We start from the raw sequence: 20830 nt of genomic DNA, 5'->3' as shown, positions 1-20830 counted from the left end.
AGCCCTAAAATCAGCATTGTTGCACAAGTCACCTTCACAACATAGGCCTATATCCTGATCACAAATGCTCTTTGAGGCGCAGGCAGCTACGGTCACCGCCTTTCCTTCCCCTATCACTGTGACACAACAAAATAAAAAATATATAGCCTACATCGTAATACTCCACTGTTATTAATGAAGGTTTGAGAAAACAGTGATGACACAAACACACACTTCCTATAATGCTCCATGTCTAGACACATCATTGGTCATTCTTCTGAATTGAGGAATGTGTTATTACCGGTTACTGAGAGGCAGTGATCCTGATCAGCAGTACATGGTACAATGTGGGAGCAGTCGTCACCTTCACAAGTGTAGCACTTCAAACCGTTGGGAGTAGCGTTGATACGAGCTGTAAGGGTTAAATGTATAAAATGTCAATGTTAGTTAAAACACACATTTATTGTAGTTATTACATTCATGTAAGATCACCTTGGAGGTACAATAGTCTTCAAAAATGTATCTTCCTCATTCATTCAGTGGTTACAGTGATTACAGAACCCTCGCTAAAAACGTTGACAGAACCCTCGCTAAAAACCCCAGGCAAAAATCCACTTGTCCGAGACAGTTTGCCCTCCTGGCCCCCAAGTTGTGGAATAAACTCCCTGTCGCACTTAGAACAACAGACTCACTCGCTAGCTTTCGCCGAGGACTGAAGACTCACCTTTTCAGACTCCACCTAAACCCTTAGCACTACTGGAAAAAACAATGACCATACATGAAGCTAGTTAGCATTTGTTTTTAGGTTTTTAGAAACTTTTTTTCTTTTTTTATGGATTATATAGTTTTTTTTTTCTAGATATATATTCATTCACATTTGTTATATTGCTGTTGATGTACTGACACTTAATCTTGTTTATTATTGTGATGTTTATTTGCTTATTGTAAGTCGCTTTGGATTAAAAGCGTCTGCTAAATGCCTAAACTGTAAACTGTAAACTGTATTACAATTCATATGTACAGTACTATAGAGTTTATCATTCACATGTACAGTGGTTATTGTGTTCATCATTCACATGTACAGTGGTTATTGTGTTCATCATTCATATGTACAGTGGTTATTGTGTTCATCATTCATATGTACAGTGGTTATTGTGTTCATCATTCATGTGTACAGTGGTTATTCATCAAACATAGATTAAAACACACAACAGATGATTATACTGTAGTTACTTACGTTTGTTCATGTTGCAGAGGTCAGTGTTACAACACTGGGTGTGTAATATTCTTTCTTTAAAGCGCATTGAGCCAGTAAAACACTGACCATCTGGAATGCATGTCTTCTTAGTAACATCCTCGTAGTTAACTGGACCTGAAAACAAGATATTATCTTAATCATACTATAAAGAATGCTGTAATCTACACTGTACACAGACAGCAAATTCAGATTTTGTATAACCATTTAGTTATAGTCCTTTTGTACATTTTGTTTTATTCATTTTTTTTGTCATCTGAAATTGCTTAGACTCAGTCAACTAAATGTAAAAATCTTAGTCTTAAGAAAATTAATAAACCCTGAATCTCATAATAATAAAATGCAGGTTATATCTCTGTTACATACCCAGATATCCTCTGGTTGTTGTTGTAAGACATTTATCAGAACTGTTAGGACAGTTCTGCTTTTTTTCAATACATTCTCCTGTAATTCCACTGTCACACTTATAACATCTCAACGCATATCCTGAAACAACAGGTAGAAGACCGTCAGTTTACAACAGAAAACAAATGTACAGTAAACATTAAACACATCCCATCATGCATTAATTAGGCTTAGGAGCAGTGTGTTAGTCTTTTAAACATAGTTTAAATAAACTTTTAAACAAACTTAAGACATGACAAGACAAACTTTACACAAACTTCAGACAAATTACATAGAAGCAGAAACAAAACAACAAAAATAAGACCAGAGACGTAACAGAAATCAATAAAAAACAATTACAAAATAAAAAGATAAAAAATTAAATAAAAGATCAGCTAAGATTGCCAATACTACAGCGTCCATAAAGCAAGAGCTGGTGTTATATAAGTGCGCATCAACCAATATTGTAGCAATCTATGATGTGGTCCAGCGGCCTGCCAAGAATTCCTCTTACAGTTGGAAGGCTTGAAGTTTGAATGAAAATGTCACATTCTGTTCAAAACTAGTAAGTAAGTGTTCATAAATGTTAAAGTTGTGTATTGTCTTCTAAACGGGCTGAGCAAAATTATCTTTAAATGGATATATCAAAATAAAGTAGACATGTGGTATAGTGCAGAGGTCAAGGACCCCCACATTTGTATTTGTAAAATTTCTCATGTTGGTATAAAAACAAACACCATTATAGAGAGACATACAGTTATTATGTGAGTAGAAAAAAACACACCAAACATTTAGGAGCTCTGCTGTATTAACAAGAAGTTGCTTTGTAAAAGAACCCAGTTACTTCAACATTAAAGAAACATTGTTTGCAGCTGCGCCGCCAGTCCGACAAGAACTTTAATAAATGAGGCCCCTGACTCTGTGGCTTTTGCCTTGAACAGCAGTTTTTCTTTCAAAAAAAAAACATGTGGTTCTGCAAGAGATGAAGCCATAAAAATCGTTTGAGGGGATGGCAGACAAAATGTGGGTGTATTTATCATTACAAAAAAATGTATTAAACCCCCAAAAATGGAAATATAATACGTACCTTCTACAGAACTTTTAGCCCTAAAATCAGCATTGTTGCACAAGTCACCTTCACAACATAGGCCTATATCCTGATCACAAATGCTCTTTGAGGCGCATCCAGCATTTCCTTCCCCTCTCGCTGTGACACAACAAAATAAAAAATATATAGCCTACATCGTAATACTCCACTGTTATTAATGAAGGTTTGAGAAAACAGTGATGACACAAACACACACTTCCTATAATGCTCCATGTCTAGATACATCATTGGTCATTCTTCTGAATTGAGGAATGTGTTATTACCGGTTAACCTCTTAAGCCCCAGGGGGGTCCAGGGGAAAAATCCGCCTAAAATGTATGCCCAAATTGGAACAGTTGTGGACACAAAACTACCATGATTGTGGCTACTCTTGACACACCAAATGTCAGCTAACCCCTGAAAATTCACAAATGCAGTGTAAAACATCACATTTCTCTGACCAAATTGTCCTGCTGTGATCATTTACCAAGGAAAAGATGATTGAAAAAGACCTCCGCCTATGGATATTTTGCCTTCTGAATAGTGAATGAGCCTCAAGACCTCATTTAAAACATATATAGTGAATAGAAAAATTGTTCACCAAGGTGTTACCAATTGATAGGCAAAATTGTATGAATATATTGCAAACTATGTAAACTCTACAGATATTTTAGTGAGAGTAGTGCTGTAATATTAGTAATGTTAAAGTATAGGGTGAAAAATGATAAAAACGAGTAACAATAAGTAGTAATAATACTGTAATAGGAGTAATGTATGTATGAAAAGTACAATGGCAGCTGATTACTATGCTGTAGGACCACTGTAACAATAATCAACAAAGAAATTGTAGTTTGATTTGGTCTCTATTGATTTATTGACATTTATTGACAGCTGTTCAGAGGTCAACACCTTTTGCCCCCACCGGCGGGGGCAATGGGGCTCAAGAGGTTAATGAGAAGCAGTGATCCTGATCAGCAGTACATGGTACAATGTGGGAGCAGTCGTAACCTTCACAAGTGTAGCACTTCAAACCGTTGGGAGTAGCGTTAACACGAGCTGTAAGGGTTAAATTTATAAAAGTCAATGTTAGTTAAAACACACATTTATTGTAGTTATTACATTCATGTAAGATCACCTTGGAGGTACAATAGTCTTCAAAAATGTATCTTCCTCATTCATTCAGTGGTTACAGTGATTACAATTCATATGTACAGTACTATAGAGTTTATCATTCACATGTACAGTGGTTATTGTGTTCATCATTCATATGTACAGTGGTTATTGTGTTCATCAAATTATGTACAGTGGTTATTGTGTTCATCATTCATGTGTACAGTGGTTATTCATCAAACATAGATTAAAACACACAACAGATGATTATACTGTAGTTACTTACGTTTGTTCATGTTGCAGAGGTCAGTGTTACAACACTGGGTGTGTATGATTTTGTTTTTAAAGCGCATTGAGCCAGTAGCACACTGACCATCTGGAATGCATTTCTTCTCAGTAACATCCTCGTAGTTAACTGGACCTGAAAACAAGATATTATCTTAATCATACTATAAAGAATTGCTTAGACTCAGTCAACTAAATGTAAAAATCTTAGTCTTAACAAAATTAATAAACCCTGAATCTCATAATAATAAAATGCAGGTTATATCTCTGTTACATACCCAGATATTCTCTGGTTGTTGTTGTAAGACATTTATCAGAACTGTTAGGACAGTTCTGCCTTTTTTCAATACATTCTCCTGTAATTCCACCGTCACACTTATAACATCTCAACGCATATCCTGAAACAACAGGTAGAAGACCGTCAGTTTACAACAGAAAACAAATGTACAGTAAACATTAAACACATTCCATCATGCATTAATTAGGCTTCGGAGCAGTGTGTTAGTCTTTTAAACATAGTTTAAATAAACTTTTAAACAAAACAAACTTAAGACATGACAAGACAAACTTTACACAAACTTCAGACAAATTACATAGAAGCAGAAACAAAACAACAAATATAAGACCAGAAACGTAACAGAAATCAATAAAAAACAATTACAAAATAAAAAATAAAATAAAAGATCAGCTAAGATTGCCAATACAACAGCGTCCATAAAGCAAGAGCTGGTGTTATATAAGTGCGCATCAACCAATATTGTAGCAATCTATGATGTGGTCCAGCGGCCTGCCAAGAATTCCTCTTACAGTTGGAAGGCTTGAAGTTTGGTTGGTGCATGGTTTGCTCCGCCATCGGTGTATGAATGTGTGTGTGAATGGGTGAATATAATGCACAATCTCTGTAATGCACCTTGAATAAAGACACTAAATGCACCATTTACCATTTGCTGCTGCTTTATGGGAATGCATTTTATATAGTGTTTTAATGCATTGTGTATTCTATATAATGATGTGTTTTATTGTTTTATAATAACTGTCTGCGTGCCAAAGACACCTTTCCATTTTATGTTAAATTTAATGAACAATAATAATGTTTTCTTATCATGTTAAAAAAGAAAAACGGTCAGCTGAACAGCAGCAAGTTCACACATTTGGGGTTGACATGCACCATGCATGTCAACCTACTAGATTCTAAACCAGACTTCACACCCACAAATGTCAGTACTAGTAAATACGTAATTTCATATATTTGTGCCTTTTGGGTGGATGATCTGAAGTTGCTTTTGAGTTGAACAGCAGTGACAGTTTATTTTTGAAAGCAGTGCAACTGTGGTTCTACAATTAAGATAGATAGACATTTTGTAGTTATAAAAAGGAAAAGTTTCATCCTTTGAGGAGATAGCAGACACAATTTGTGTGTAGAAAATATATACAGAAAATGAAAATGTAAAACTCATTTAACCCCAAAAGACTCAAAATGACGTACCTGTTGCTAACAGCATGAGCCCAAGGGTGAGTGTGATCAGATGCATTGTGTTGAACAGAGAGGTTCAAATGAAACATTGAACACAGTTACAGCTTCAAATAAGACTGTGAAGGGGGCGTGGTTTTGTGTGTGAGTCAGAAGTGAGCATGGTCTCTGTAGGCTATGACTAAACATGTCACTTCTCCTAAACCATGTTATTTATAGGCTAATATTTAATGACTTTAGTTTGAAAATCACACTCCCAGTACACACCGTTTTCATTTGTAGTCTCAAATTAAATGACTGTGTGTACACATTATCTTTTATGTCTTTAAACCATGAAACCCTGGAATGCATCTGTGTCATTTTAGATGTTTGCATTGGGAAAAATAGCAGATATCAAGGTTTTGGAGTGCAAGTGATTTTGTTTTTTGCAAAAATGGCTTTTTTTAATATCATGTGCTCTATCAGAAGGGAAAAAAACTTTTTGAAATTAAGTCTGTAAACATAAAGGCTGTAAGAAAATCTTCAGTTGAACTTGGAGCGCAAAAGGTTAAGGACAAGAGCACTATGCCCAACCAGGGGCCCCTGGGTGCCACAGGTGCACCGTTGGCCCAATAAGCATCAACCTTGCACAAACACTGTGGCCATGTGTGGGGGCACCTGGGGACCACAGGCACACAAGAGATTAGTCACACCAAAAAACTTAAACAGCACACATACTGTATATGGGCGTTAAATCTGTGTTTATCAAAAGTGACCATTGCTCTGATCAGTGCAATATGGCAGTGGTTCTCAACCTGTGGGTCTGGACCCCCAGGGGGTTCCCCAAATTATTTTGGGGGGTCCCCAGATGATTAACTTAATGTGCAATGTTGTTTTCTCACTCAACAAAAAACAAACCAACATAAAGTTGAAGTGTATATGCACATTTCCAAAGGGACAATTTAAGGATGTTTTAATACCTCTAAAATGACCAATTAAACATTGGCCAAATTATCAAATATTAGATGCAGAAATTGTGAAAATAGCTACATGCTCACAGCGAGGCGTTGTGAGCATGTAGATCTGACAACCGCGTTATACATAATGTGATCCCTCAACTCTTAGTGCTTGTCAGGGTGTGTGTGTGTGTGTGTGTGTGTGTGTGGGGGGGGGGGGGGGGGGGGGGGCAGTTAAAATATGATTATTTTGGGGGCCTTTTCACGGCCTGAAAAGGTTGAGAACCACTGCAATATGGGACTGGCAACATTTTGAAGGCTGCTTAGCGGGTGAAAGTCTGTGCAGGAGAGGAGTTAAAGTTAAAACAAATTTTATACAAAACAGCCAACATATTTCGACTGGTTGAGGTCTCCATCAAACAACTTAAAAACTGTGTGTGGTTAAAATGTCACCCAAACATTGTTAAAAGTGAAATATCCCTATATAAGCATATTAAGCAGTTCATGTTCAAATCATGGTGCCCATTACAACTATAACCATATTAGCTACAGTAGTACCGAAGTAAGATACTCGCTCCAACTTGCTGAGGGACTATCTTAAACAAACAAAGTAAAGAGGCTTCATGTTGATTAACATTAACTTCACATTAATTGAGGAGTGATATTAACCTTACATTTCGTCTTGTCAGTCGCACTTACTTTGGGCGGTTCACACCCTGTGGTTTCCTGTTTTTCTGCTACCTTCCTGGCAGCTCCTCTTCATAGGCAACACAGCAACATCCCTGTTCATGTGGTTAGTCCTCGTCAAGGCATTGTACACTTCACCATAGCCCTTTGCAAATCACAGTTACAGTTTTTCACAATTATTGTTAACACACAAATCTGACAATTCTGCACAATTTGCACAACCTTAACTTCATGTACCTATCGCTCTACCAGATTTGGCACTACTTCACACTACTTTTTCTGCATTAGACATGAGTGTCCTTCTTTACACTCTGATGTCAATTACACATCTCCTTGTTGTCAAAACACTACACACAATGTACAGTTGTTGCACACACTTCTTACGAATAATCTATATCAACCTACAACACACAAACATTCAAATCGCCACACATTCAGGTCTGATGTCAATTACACATCACCTTGTTGTCTAAACACTACACACAATGTTCAGTTGTTGCACACTCTTCTCATGTAAGTTCTCTAAAAATATCTAATAAGATTCGGGCCACTGCTTCCACCGGGCTGTTCGAATGCGTTAGTGGTTCCAGGACCACCCACATTTTTCCGTTCTGTACCTTTCACCTTATTTTCCTTTTCTAAATTCAATTGAGGAGTTCTTTGCAGCTTGGAGGTATACTGTAAGGTTTATGAACGGAACCCACATAGCCGGGTCCCACTGCTCTAGGCCATAGAAGGGGCATGTGGCGATGTTCATGCGCCACTCAAGGCGTTTCTACCAACGCTGCATGGACAGGGAGAACATCACCCGTGATGTAGATGAGGCCCTCTGGCCAGACAGAAACCAGAGGCATGATGACTAAATCTACGGTAAATAATGTACCGAAATAAATCTTTTTTTGGCTGCATATTTATGTGCTGTTTTATGTTTGTCTATGACAAAAGTAGGCCTACACTGAGTCTTTTTACAATCAATGTTGCTCTTCAGTGTGCTGTAAATGCTTGGTAGTGTGCAGCAAATGCTTAGTTGTGTGTACTCAATGAATATGGAGGACCAAAGAAAATGAATGGTACAGTATGTGTCATTTGAAAATATGGCTGTGTGTACCAAATGAAAACACGAGTTCCATTTTGTGAACACAGTTAAGAGATTTGATGGCAAAAAGTTTGCATTTTTGTATGCACGGTTTTCAGTTTTGTGTGTGCAGTTTTGGGGTTAGGGTTAGAGTTAGGATTAGGGTTAGGAAAGCCATTATTGTATAGAGAAACGTGTGTTAACAATCGTGGAAAAACTGTAATACACCAGTAAGACACCAGTAAGGCCCGTGGATGGCCGAGTCTAAGTCCCGGCCAAGGATGGACGTCTAGACCGGGGCTTCGTTGAGGCCTCCGATAAAATAATTCATTTTATTAAATATCCCGGACATGTTCGGGATAGGCACCCTGGAATACGTCGCGCCGCCTACAATGAACATTTGGTGAACATTGGGGGGGGTCTAAACTTTATTTTAAACCATTTTCAATGGAATAAATCGTCGGAGCATCTAGCGTCTCTCGTTGGTGAGCGCTGGGCAAGCCGGGACCACCCACGTTGCTCCAAGCAGCTCGGGGTAAGTAAAATAGCAAATAAAAAATTGTTTTTGATCCCGAATATCCCAGGCACTAAAAGGGTTAATACTTGAGAGAGTTCTTATTTTTGTGTACAGTGATTTCAGAGTGTTATTGGCATTGTTGTTATTTTATATTATAGTGGGGGCCGAAGCTGATATTGAGACATATGCAGCTATCTCGGGGTAGAAGTTGCCAACCTATTCAGAACTAATCTTTAACCCCTTGTGTTGGGTTCTAGCCTGGTTGGCATCTCTGAAAAAGATTGTGCTGCTATAATGTTGAGCAGATTTGCAAATGTATTTGTACTGCTAATGTTGTAATGTAATGAAAATACAGGTAGCAAAGCTAATATTAGTTGATGCTGGCTAAAGTGTTGATGAATATTTTTTTGGGGGGGGGGGGTGGGATGGAGGATATGGCTGATTCTGTGTGGGCACTGGGCAGTCACACCTGGTTGTCAGGGAGCCAAATCTTATATTGACTTGACCTATACCTACCTGTAAGATAACACCTCAGGGTAAAAGCAGACAACCTATCCAGTATTAATGTTTAAACCCTTGTCATGTATTCTAGCCTGGTTGTAATCTCACAAATTAGTACTGACAAGTTATTTATTTTACATTTGCTGCAATAATGTTGAGCAAAGTTGCATACTGTATGTAAATGTACTACTAATGTGGTAATGTAATGAAAATGCAGGTAGCAAAGCAAATATTAGTTGATGCTGGCAAGAGTAATGATGAATATTATTATTTCAAGAGCATGATGCCCTGGTTTACGACTTATGATCACAGACATGAGACAGCTATAAACCGTTGGTCCATCACCTACAATGAATGTTTAACCTTGGCAGAGGATACCAGATAATTTTTTGGACTGACACATGATGATGAAGAATCAAGAGATCATACTGATGCCATGCAACTTTGTTGAACAGTTCCATAGATATCACATCTTCCAATAGGAGAATGTTTATGATCTAGAGGGCTCTATTTTGATTGTCTTAAGTACCAGTTCTCTATGCCTTAACTTAAAGGTCTGTCCTTATTGTCTCTGACCACCGAACTTTTAGTCTGAAAGGTCCGGTTCAACTACAAAATGACGTCACTTGCATCTTCTGAAAAGCATTACCTCGAATTAGAGTTCAGAAAGCTGCACGTCGGAAAGTCGGAACTCTCCGACGAAATGTTTGTTGGTCGAAGACAGTATGGACAGGCCTTTAGGTTAAGGCATAAGAGCTGTTACTTTAGACAATCAAAATACAGCACAGTGTCTCTGAAAATGATCACTGCATCTGACCCATTTCCTCAAATGAGTTAGAGAAGATACTGTAGTTCCAATTATGGTCAGGAAATTGGTAATAGTGGAGGGTTTGAGGATCCTGATGGTGTTCATGCTTATGTTTGCATACCAACTGAGACAAGAAATGTGGATACATGAAAAAGTTCATGATATCAAAATGTCAAATGAGATACTAAATGGTCTGTTAGCATTTAGTGCCTGTGCAGCTTGGTACAAAAACTAATTTGACAATGAAGAAACTGACAATGAAGAAATAGACCTTGATCAGGAGTAGTGCCTCACTAGTGAAACTAAAAGAGTTAGGGGCGGCATAGCTGAATGGTTAGGGAGCCCGCCTGGGGAACCAGAGCCCCTGGTTGTCCAAAGTGTGATTCCAGGCCTGGGTAGCAATGTCTATGTGTGTCCCTTCAACACTAGGGGTTAAGACTCTACCCCTAATTGCTCACACACTCCTTGTGTTCAGCATTGAGTGTTGTCATGTTATATTCAATTGTATTGTCATATTGTCTATTTAGCATGACGCATTTTCAATGTTGTAAATGTTCTTATTCTTAGTCTTGCTGTTATTCTTTGACCTGCTATGTTATCCATTTTGGTGTGATGTGTGTTTTGAATGGAGTAACTCAGTAACTCAAAATGGACAAAAACGCCATTAAAGAAGTTGCCTTTTTACCATAATATTTACAAATCTATTGCAATAACATTCAAAACTTTCCATATTGTTCTTTTATCTATTTCCTTTAATATAACATAGAAAGAAATACATTTAAAATTAAAGAATTAATCAAATGCATATGATGTTTAATCGGATTATTTGACTATAGCATGAAATGGGCATTCAACTACTGAAGGGCTTATAAAAGTCACCAGAAAATAAATTCAAAATGCCAACCACCTTAAAACTTCTTCTATGGGTACTTTCTAACAAAAAAAAAAGTTTGTCAGCTTCTACCCAAACATAGCCGCAAAAGTCATTTCTGAAGCACTTTTCAGTTTTGGCCCCTTGACTAATAACCGTTGCGTGCGGTCAGCAGTACTGATGGGTGATGCAAAAACTCATTTTCCATGATCCTTTGGGAGATGACGTCATCAGGAAGTCAAATCTTCCATTGGCTTCAATGCAATGCTCTGCACTAAAATGGCTTTATCTCGGAATTTATCTCTCCATCAACCTTGCATTTCGTCTCGTCAGTCGCACTTATTGGGCGGTTCACACCCTGCCTGCATGTGGTTTCCTGTTTTCTGCTACCTTCCCGGCACCTCCTCTTCAGGCACTTACCACAGCAACTGCCCTGTTCTTGTGGTTAATCCTCTGCTGCCACTGTTTTCTTTTACAGATTTTCAATCTAAAGGTCAGAGCATCGTACACTTCACCTCTCTAGCCCTGTGCAGATCACAGTTAATACATAACAACCCCTCAGTACAGACTGTATGCCTTGTTATACAGGTACCTGCCTGTGTTTGACAGGAGTGGAAGAGGTGAAGCCACTAAGCTCAGCAGGGGGACCAAGTTAAAACTTTCCCCTCTTCAAAGGTCATTTGATGCATTTTGCATCAAATGACCAGTTGTTGCATGCTGAAATACTAATACTAATACTACTAATACTAAAATATCTAAAAACACAGATTGAACACAAAAAATAACTCAGGATTGTGTTGATCGTGTCCCAAACAACAATAAAATAAGATCTGGTTGTCCCAGAGGTGAAGTGGTCCTTTAAAGGAGTAGTTCACCCCCAAAATGACTTTTTTTCCATTGATTAGTCACGCCATGGAGACTAGAGTTCAATAATATTTTTGGGTTTTTGTCCTTCCTAAGACAAAAATTTGATAACAATAAATTTACCCCCATTCGTTCCGGATGGGGACCCGTTTCGAAACGGGTCCCCATCCGGAATCAATGGGGGTAAATTTACTCGAATCAAATTTTTGTCTTAGGAATGTGACAAAAACCCAAAAGTATTATTGAACTCTAGTCTCCATGGCGTGACTAATCAATGGAAAGAAAGTCATTTTGGGGGTGAACTACTCCTTTAAGCTTTATTTTGAATAGCTCCGGAAGCCACGTGCGTGTGAATGTTTAAAAATAATGTCAGTTTGTTTGCATTCAGTCGTGAAACTAAAATCCTAACCTAATCCTAAAGTGACTACTGTCACGGCCCGGTGTCGCCGTGAAAAAGAGCATCTCTCGGCCTTCTTGGCGTTCTGGAAGTAGATTCTGTGATAAAGCCGTTTCTTTGCATCAGCATAGAACTGGAGCCTATGGAGAATAGACAGTCCATGATACTGGCGGGCGAGTTGCATGACGGGATATGTAGTGTTTTCGCTCAACAGGGGTGAGATGCCATGGGCTCACGTGGGCTCTTCGAGCCCACACTTATTTTGCTGCACGCACGCGTGCCTCATATGCACACACTAATTAACAACCAGTAAGACTCCCTAATCGGGAGATAAGCGACCGTTGGTCGCTTATCTCCTGTCACACTGCTGACATCAGTATGACATCACACCGTACACAAATGACCCTTATATAAGACCGGCATTATCTACCGACAGATTAGTAACAAGATGTCAAAATCATTGAAGGTTTACCCTACTAACCAACTGTTTACCATAGCAACCATGTTTTTTACCTTAGCAACCAACTGTTTACCCTAGCAACCAACTTTTTACCACAGCAACCATGTTTTTTTTACCCTAGCAACCAACTGTTTACCCTAGCAACCAATTGTTTACCATAGCAACCATGTTTTCTTACCCTAGCAACCAACTGTTTACCCTAGCAACCAACTGTTTACCATAGCAACCATGTTTTTTACAGGGCCTGGGATTGATGACATCAGAAATCTCCATATATGGGCATGAAAGGGATTTTGTTTCTGGAAATATGTCTGTGGGGTGCCACATTTGGAATAAAACACTTACATCACACATCTGGATATCCATACAGCCCATCTAGTTTGCCTGTGTCCATTTATGCCCATATATCTGATGACATTGGGACAATGATCTCCATATATGGGCATAAAACTTATGTTAATTAGTAAAGCTTGGGGATCTCCATATATGGGCATGAGGGGTACCCTAAAAGGGCATCATCTGGGAATAGCAAATATAGTTATCCTAGAAAGTGAAAATCTTACATCAAAGGCCATAACTACCTACCTACCACCATACTGCATTCCTCATTAAACTACCTACCAGTAAGATGCCTAAGGGAGAAAAGCAAAGGGCGAGGTTGCACCATTTCTTGGTCTTCTGGCCAGTGATGTATATCGGACCATTTAACCATATATGGAGACATCTGGTACCCAAAGATATTCACAGATATGGGCTTAATATTGATGACATAAGGGATCTCCATATATGGGCGTAAAAGGGATTTGGTTCCCCTGGCATCACAGGGATCTCCATATATGGGCATAAAATGGATTTGGTTACCCTGGCAACACGGGGATCTCCATATCTCCATATATGGGCATAAAAGGGATTTGGTTCCCCTGGCATCACAGGGATCTCCATATATGGGCATAAAAGGGATTTGGTTCCCCTGACATTACAGTGATGTCAGTGGCTGGTTCTACAGAGGGGATCTCCATTTATGGGCATAAAAGGGAATGTATGTATGATGATGTCAGATATCATAGACGTCATAGGACTTTCACATAACGAATAACTGAGTAAGCATGTAAACCCGTAAAATCTATATTTGGGCATGGCTGATTTATGACCTCATCATGATGACACGAGCAAACACAGCTGAATTGTATAAATGATCAGTGCAGAAACCAACAGAAGTATTTGACCAAGACTCTTCGATTTAAACATCAACAAAGGTGTGACGTTTGTTGATGGTCACGTGTGACGTGTGACGGACGGACGGACGGACGGACGGACGGACGGACGGACGGACGGACGGACGGCCGGTGGAGGTTTTCATAGTAAACTGCTCCCTGACGGTCGCAATAAAAACTGTGCGCGCATGACGTCATGAATTTAGAGGACCCACACTTCTAAAATCAATATCACACCACTGTCGCTCAACCGGCCCGCTACCGCAGCCCCTGTTTACCTGGTAACCATGGCAACAATTAACTTGTCTGTGGACGAGATAACGCTGCCCTGGCACACGCCCCTTAATCTATCTATAAATGCGACAAATCTCTGTCTGTTTGTTTGTTTGTTTGTTTGTTTGTAATCCGCGTATCTCGAGAACCGTTCGTCCCACCGGCTTCAGATTCGGCACGCGCATTCCCCGCCGCCGCGCGGAGTGCAGTGCCGGGCCTCGACCCGACCCGACTCGCGGTTTTCCGAAACCGGCGCGAAACGTTCGGAATCTCCTTATGCGGAGCTGATTGTTGACATCAGGCTGTTCCGGAGGAAATCGGCGCAAGCGCTGACTCATTGTGACATCATTTCATAAAAGGCTGTGACATCACGTACGCCACATGAGTCAACAAAAAATCTCTGTGAATGTGTATGTATGTATGTGAATCTCGAGAACCGTTCTTCACACCGGCACACGCTTTCTCCAGATATAGGCATAAAATGAATCCCCGAATGCGGAGCTGATGTCTGACATCAGAGTTTTCCGCAACCGGTACTGTGTGAGATATAGGCATAAAATGAATCCCCGAATGCGGAGCTGATGTCTGACATCAGAGTTTTCCGCAACCGGTACTGTGTGTGCAGAGATCTCCATATATGGGCATAAGGGGACAAAGGCAAACAGATGGTCAAAACGGGTCCTATGACAACAGGTATATTGGGGTTTGCATTAAAGGGTGGGTAATAAATAAATTATGGATCTCTAAATCCATAGTTAAAATAAGACAAAGAGCCAAAGGACTGATCTTAGATTGCTGTATTGAGGAGAGACAGACAAGGTAGACAGACAGTTCTAAATCTCTCCCCACCCTAACGGTAGGTCGAGCATTCTCTCTCTCCTCCAAGATGGAGGAAAACATGTATATAAAGACATACAGTTTATGACAGTAAGAAGCGTGGAACTTATTCATTCGTTCCCATATCATAACAAGGAAGTAACAGGAAGAAAGTGACACGTAGTGTTGGTAATTTTCTTCTCGTGACTTATATCAGAGGAAGACAGTGAGTCTGGTGACATACAGATACAGTATAAACCAAAACATGATTCTATTCAGGGCATTCAAAGTTATTATGACCTTTAATCAGTTTGCCTGAACCTACAGTATGCGACCAAAATGTGGTCTCTTATATACTGTACGTTCAGTTCATATTATGCCTTTATATGGTCATATGAGACTCATACACCAATAACATAATTATGTATCATAATTTATCCTAACAGTGGGGACAAAGGCTAAACAGATATATTGGGGTTTGCATTAAAGGGTGGGGACAAAGGCTAACAGATGGTCAAAACGGGTCCTATGACAACAGGTATATTGGGGTTTGCATTAAAGGGTGGGGACAAAGGCTAAACAGATATATTGGGGTTTGCATTAAAGGGTGGGGACAAAGGCTAACAGATGGTCAAAACGGGTCCTATGACAACAGGTATATTGGGGTTTGCATTAAAGGATGGGGCATTCATGGGGTCCGCTCCAAAAAAGAAAATAAAAGAGACAAAAACAAACATAAGACAAGCGACAAAGCGTGGGACTATATTGGGGTTTGCATTAAAGGGTGGGGACAAAGGCTAACAGATGGTCAAAACAGGTCCTATGACAACAGGTATATTGGGGTTTGCATTAAAGGATGGGGCATTCATGGGGTCCGCTCCAAAAAAGAAAATAAAAGAGACAAAAACAAACATAAGACAAGCGACAAAGCGTGGGACTGGGAGGATGACTTGAATGATGCAGATTTAAGCAGGCTGTGTATTCTGCTTAAAGAAGAAACAAACAAAAAGCGACAGAGATCTCATATATGGGCATAAAATGGACGCAGATAAACAGATATCTCCATATACGGGCATAAAGGGACACAGACGGACAGATACAGAGATCTCCATATATGGGTATATTGGGGTTTGCATTAAAGGGTGGGGACAAAGGCTAAACAGGTATATTGGGGTTTGCATTCATAAAAGGCTGTGACATCACGTACGCCACATGAGTCAACAAAAAATCTCTGTGAATGTGTATGTATGTATGTGAATCTCGAGAACCGTTCTTCCCACCGGCACACGCTTTCTCCAGATATAGGCATAAAATGAATCCCCGAATGCGGAGCTGATGTCTGACATCAGAGTTTTCCGCAACCGGTACTGTGTGTGCAGAGATCTCCATATATGGGCATAAGGGGACAAAGGCAAACAGATGGTCAAAACGGGTCCTATGACAACAGGTATATTGGGGTTTGCATTAAAGGGTGGGGACAAAGGCTAAACAGATATATTGGGGTTTGCATTAAAGGGTGGGGACAAAGGCTAACAGATGGTCAAAACGGGTCCTATGACAACAGGTATATTGGGGTTTGCATTAAAGGATGGGGCATTCATGGGGTCCGCTCCAAAAAAGAAAATAAAAGAGACAAAAACAAACATAAGACAAGCGACAAAGCGTGGGACTATATTGGGGTTTGCATTAAAGGGTGGGGACAAAGGCTAACAGATGGTCAAAACGGGTCCTATGACAACAGGTATATTGGGGTTTGCATTAAAGGATGGGGCATTCATGGGGTCCGCTCCAAAAAAGAAAATAAAAGAGACAAAAACAAACATATGACAAGCGACAAAGCGTGGGACTGGGAGGATGACTTGAATGATGCAGATTTAAGCAGGCTGTGTATTCTGCTTAAAGAAGAAACAAACAAAAAGCGACAGAGATCTCATATATGGGCATAAAATGGACGCAGATAAACAGATATCTCCATATACGGGCATAAAGGGACACAGACGGACAGATACAGAGATCTCCATATATGGGCATAAAATGGACACAAATAGACAGATATCTCCATATATGGGCATATGGGCATAAAATGGACCCAGAACTATATCTGCAGTGATCTCCATATATGGACATAAAATGGACGCCGACAGACAGACAGATACAGATATCTCCATATATGGGCATAAATGGACACAGGCAAACAGATGGTCAAAACGGGTTCTATGACAACAGGTATAATGGGGTTTGCATTAAAGGGCGGGGGATTCATTCCCTATTTACATCGTTCCCGAGTTGGCCAGGTCGCCGACTAGACGCTGGGCCGCCCGAAGGGCGGCCCAGCTTCTAGTAATAATAATGATAAAAGGTAGAAACTTGGTGTGTAAAAATTAAATCATACATTTGCCATGGACAAAACCAAGTCCTGCCACGGACATTTGTCCACAGACATATTGATGACCTCTGGGCAATGGTGGGCCGCGGACCAGATGTTGAGAAACAGTGATGTCACTGAGACTGTATAAAGCCCTACTACTTTCATAAGACTCGCTATATAACAAGTGAACAATGCTGCCACCTACTGGTTTAAAGTCTTTAATTGCTATATAGGCCTATTGGTTAGAGCTGTGTATGTAATATACCGGTAGTCAGTCTTGGACAATAACAAAGTGCATTTACTTGAGTACTGGGTAACACGTTACATAAAGGAAGTGTTTATAAACCATTACAATGTGCTTATAAGACATTTTAACATTATATATGTTTATAATTATGTATGACAACTTATGACAATGTTTATGACTTCAGTAGCCTACATTTCTAGGAATGGCAAAATTAGGCTACATTAAGAATTTACATCTTAAATTACTTTTTTTCTATTGATTACTCATGCCATGGAGACTCAATAATATATATTTTTGTATTGGTCCCCATGACCCCATCCGGAATCAATGGGGGTATATTTACTGTAATTAATATATGGTATATATATATATATATATATATATATATATATATATATATATATATATATATACATATATATATTGATTGTGTGTGTGTGTGTGTGTGTGTGTGTGTGTGTGTGTGTGTGTGTGTGTGTGTGTGTGTGTGTGTGTGTGTGTGTGTGTGTGTGTGTGTGTGTGTGTGTGTGTGTTAAGACAAGTATAGTACTTTAACTCCAATAGCAATATCACTCAGAACTTTCACCTTTAGAGTAATGTTTGATACTGAGGTACTGGGGTTAGCTTATTTGTCCACCATGGGTAAATATAGTCAGCAAGAACTAATCACCAGCAGCAATTTGTAGCCTACTTTTAATGGATTGTGACGATGGACCCATCATTTTCCTATGCTAGTAAAGCCTGATCTCCCTGAAATACATGTGAATGCACCCATTCATTTCCAATGGGGGCATGTGTGACCATCCGTCTAGTGCGATACGGCAAAGTTCACGCTGATCCCATATCTGACTTACTGACACGGACAGATCTATTTGAATAAAGTCCATCTGAACCAACTTTATTCAAATCTGATCCATCTGTCGGTCTGTGAAACCAATGAAAGCAGTGATGCTCTGCGTATAGGTGTGTCTGTGGGAAATGACAGGGATCAAAATCCAAACAGAAGTGACTGTCAAACAACAACAGCACTGGCCAAGACAAACCTATAGGTTGCGACTGGTGGCGGACAGAATTGCGTTCTAGAATCCGTGTCCACAGACCTGGTGTGGAAGAGGCTTTAAATGGACCAGAATAGAGGGTATGCGTGTGACATCGTCATCATACCCGGAAGTTATGCGGGAACGCCTGCTGAGTGGCAAAAAACTACTTTCTGGCCTTGACCTTGACAGCCCATACATCCAAACAGAAAAGTCCCATCTGATTGCATTAAACAATGTTAAACGATGTTAAACTCACATTGTCACTCACTTTGCCACGTTATGCATGCGCATACGCGCGTGTGTGTGTGTGTGTGTGTGTGTGTGTGTGTGTGTGTGTGTGTGTGTGTGCGTGCGTGCGCGTGTGTGTGCGTGTGTGTGTGTGTGTGTGTGTGTGTGTGTGTGTGTGTGTGTGTGTGTGTGTGTGTGTGTGTGTTAAGACAAGTATAGTACTTTAACTCCAATAGCAATATCACTCAGAACTTTCACCTTTAGAGTAATGTTTGATACTGAGGTACTGGGGTTAGCTTATTTGTCCACCATGGGTAAATATAGTCAGCAAGAACTAATCACCAGCAGCAATTTGTAGCCTACTTTTAATGGATTGTGACGATGGACCCATCATTTTCCTATGCTAGTAAAGCCTGATCTCCCTGAAATACATGTGAATGCACTCATTCCATTCATTTCCAATGGGGGCATGTGTGACCATCCGTCTAGTGCGATACGGCAAAGTTCACGCTGATCCCATATCTGACTTACTGACACGGACAGATCTATTTGAATAAAGTCCATCTGAACCAACTTTATTCAAATCTGATCCATCTGTCGGTCTGTGAAACCAATGAAAGCAGTGATGCTCTGCGTATAGGTGTGTCTGTGGGAAATGACAGGGATCAAAATCCAAACAGAAGTGACTGTCAAACAACAACAGCACTGGCCAAGACAAACCTATAGGTTGCGACTGGTGGCGGACAGAATTGCGTTCTAGAATCCGTGTCCACAGACCTGGTGTGGAAGAGGCTTTAAATGGACCAGAATAGAGGGTATGCGTGTGACATCGTCATCATACCCGGAAGTTATGCGGGAACGCCTGCTGAGTGGCAAAAAACTACTTTCTGGCCTTGACCTTGACAGCCCATACATCCAAACAGAAAAGTCCCATCTGATTGCATTAAACAATGTTAAACGATGTTAAACTCACATTGTCACTCACTTTGCCACGTTATGCATGCGCATACGCGTGTGTGTGTGTGTGTGTGTGTGTGTGTGTGTGTGTGTGTGTGTGTGTGTGTGTGTGTGTGTGTGTGTGTGTGTGTGCGTGCGTGCGTGCGTGCGCGCGTGCGTGCGTGCGTGCGTGTGTGTGTGTGTGTGTGTGTGTGTGTGTGTGTGTGTGTGTGTGTGTGTGTGTGTGTGTGTGGTCTCATAGGAAGAAGGTCAGAGTGGGGGGGTGGGTAAAGAGAAGAACAGAGAGAGTGCATGCTCCATTACACACACTGATAAATGAGGCTGGACTGTGATTATGAATTGATCATGTACAGTACATGTTCCATAGAGCTGAGCGCTTCTATATTGAGATCTCTCAATTAGAAGAGCATGACCCTAATCTGCTGCACATCTACATCAGTGCCTCTCAAACATGTTCACGTTGAGGACGCTCACGTGAATATATGTTTTATTTGGCCATGGAACCCCATCTGAAAATGATTTATTTTCTGCCAGGGATGTGAATTTACATAAATATCTACAGGCTCTTATGTGAGCTTGTTAATCGGCTATTAAAACCCATTAAAGCCGGAACGCATCAGTGTCATTGCGACCGAAGGTCGCAGTTTACCATGAGAAATGTTACAGCTTGTCTCTGTGTGTGTACACGTTTTTACAGTCTATGCTGGTTCCCTTCCCACTGTGACATCACAGGTGACATCGCAGGTGACATCACCTATATAAAAGTCCATTTATGGGTATTCCCCAGAATCCCTTTTATGCCCATATATGAAGAACCCTGATGTCATCGATATATATCACTGGCCAGATGGCCAAGTCATGGCCCATATCAGTGTGGCTAGTTCAGACAGGGATCTCCATGTATGGGCATAAAAGGGATGTACTATATACAGTAAGTGGATCTCCATGTATGGGTACCTGGTCCGATATACCAGTTACCGATATGGCCAAAGATATGGCCA

The 20830-nt window shown here is 40.2% G+C and overlaps 1 long non-coding RNA gene across 1 annotated transcript; it reads right to left on the bottom strand.

Annotated features, from left to right (window-relative positions):
- Positions 1-292: 292 nt before the first annotated feature.
- LOC308291700 lies at positions 293-1703 on the bottom strand. Its single transcript, XR_013962357.1, has 3 exons — positions 1601-1703; positions 1217-1351; positions 293-391 (listed from the first exon to the last, which is right to left on the bottom strand). It is a non-coding gene; the product is annotated as an uncharacterized lncRNA (long non-coding RNA).
- Positions 1704-20830: the final 19127 nt, after the last annotated feature.

Source organism: Nannobrachium achirus, assembly GCF_963921795.1.
Source record: "Nannobrachium achirus genome assembly, chromosome: 9".
NCBI classification, from domain to species: Eukaryota; Metazoa; Chordata; class Actinopteri; order Myctophiformes; family Myctophidae; genus Nannobrachium; species Nannobrachium achirus.
Note: the sequence above shows the minus strand (reverse complement) of the source record. Positions and strands in the feature narration are given on the sequence as shown.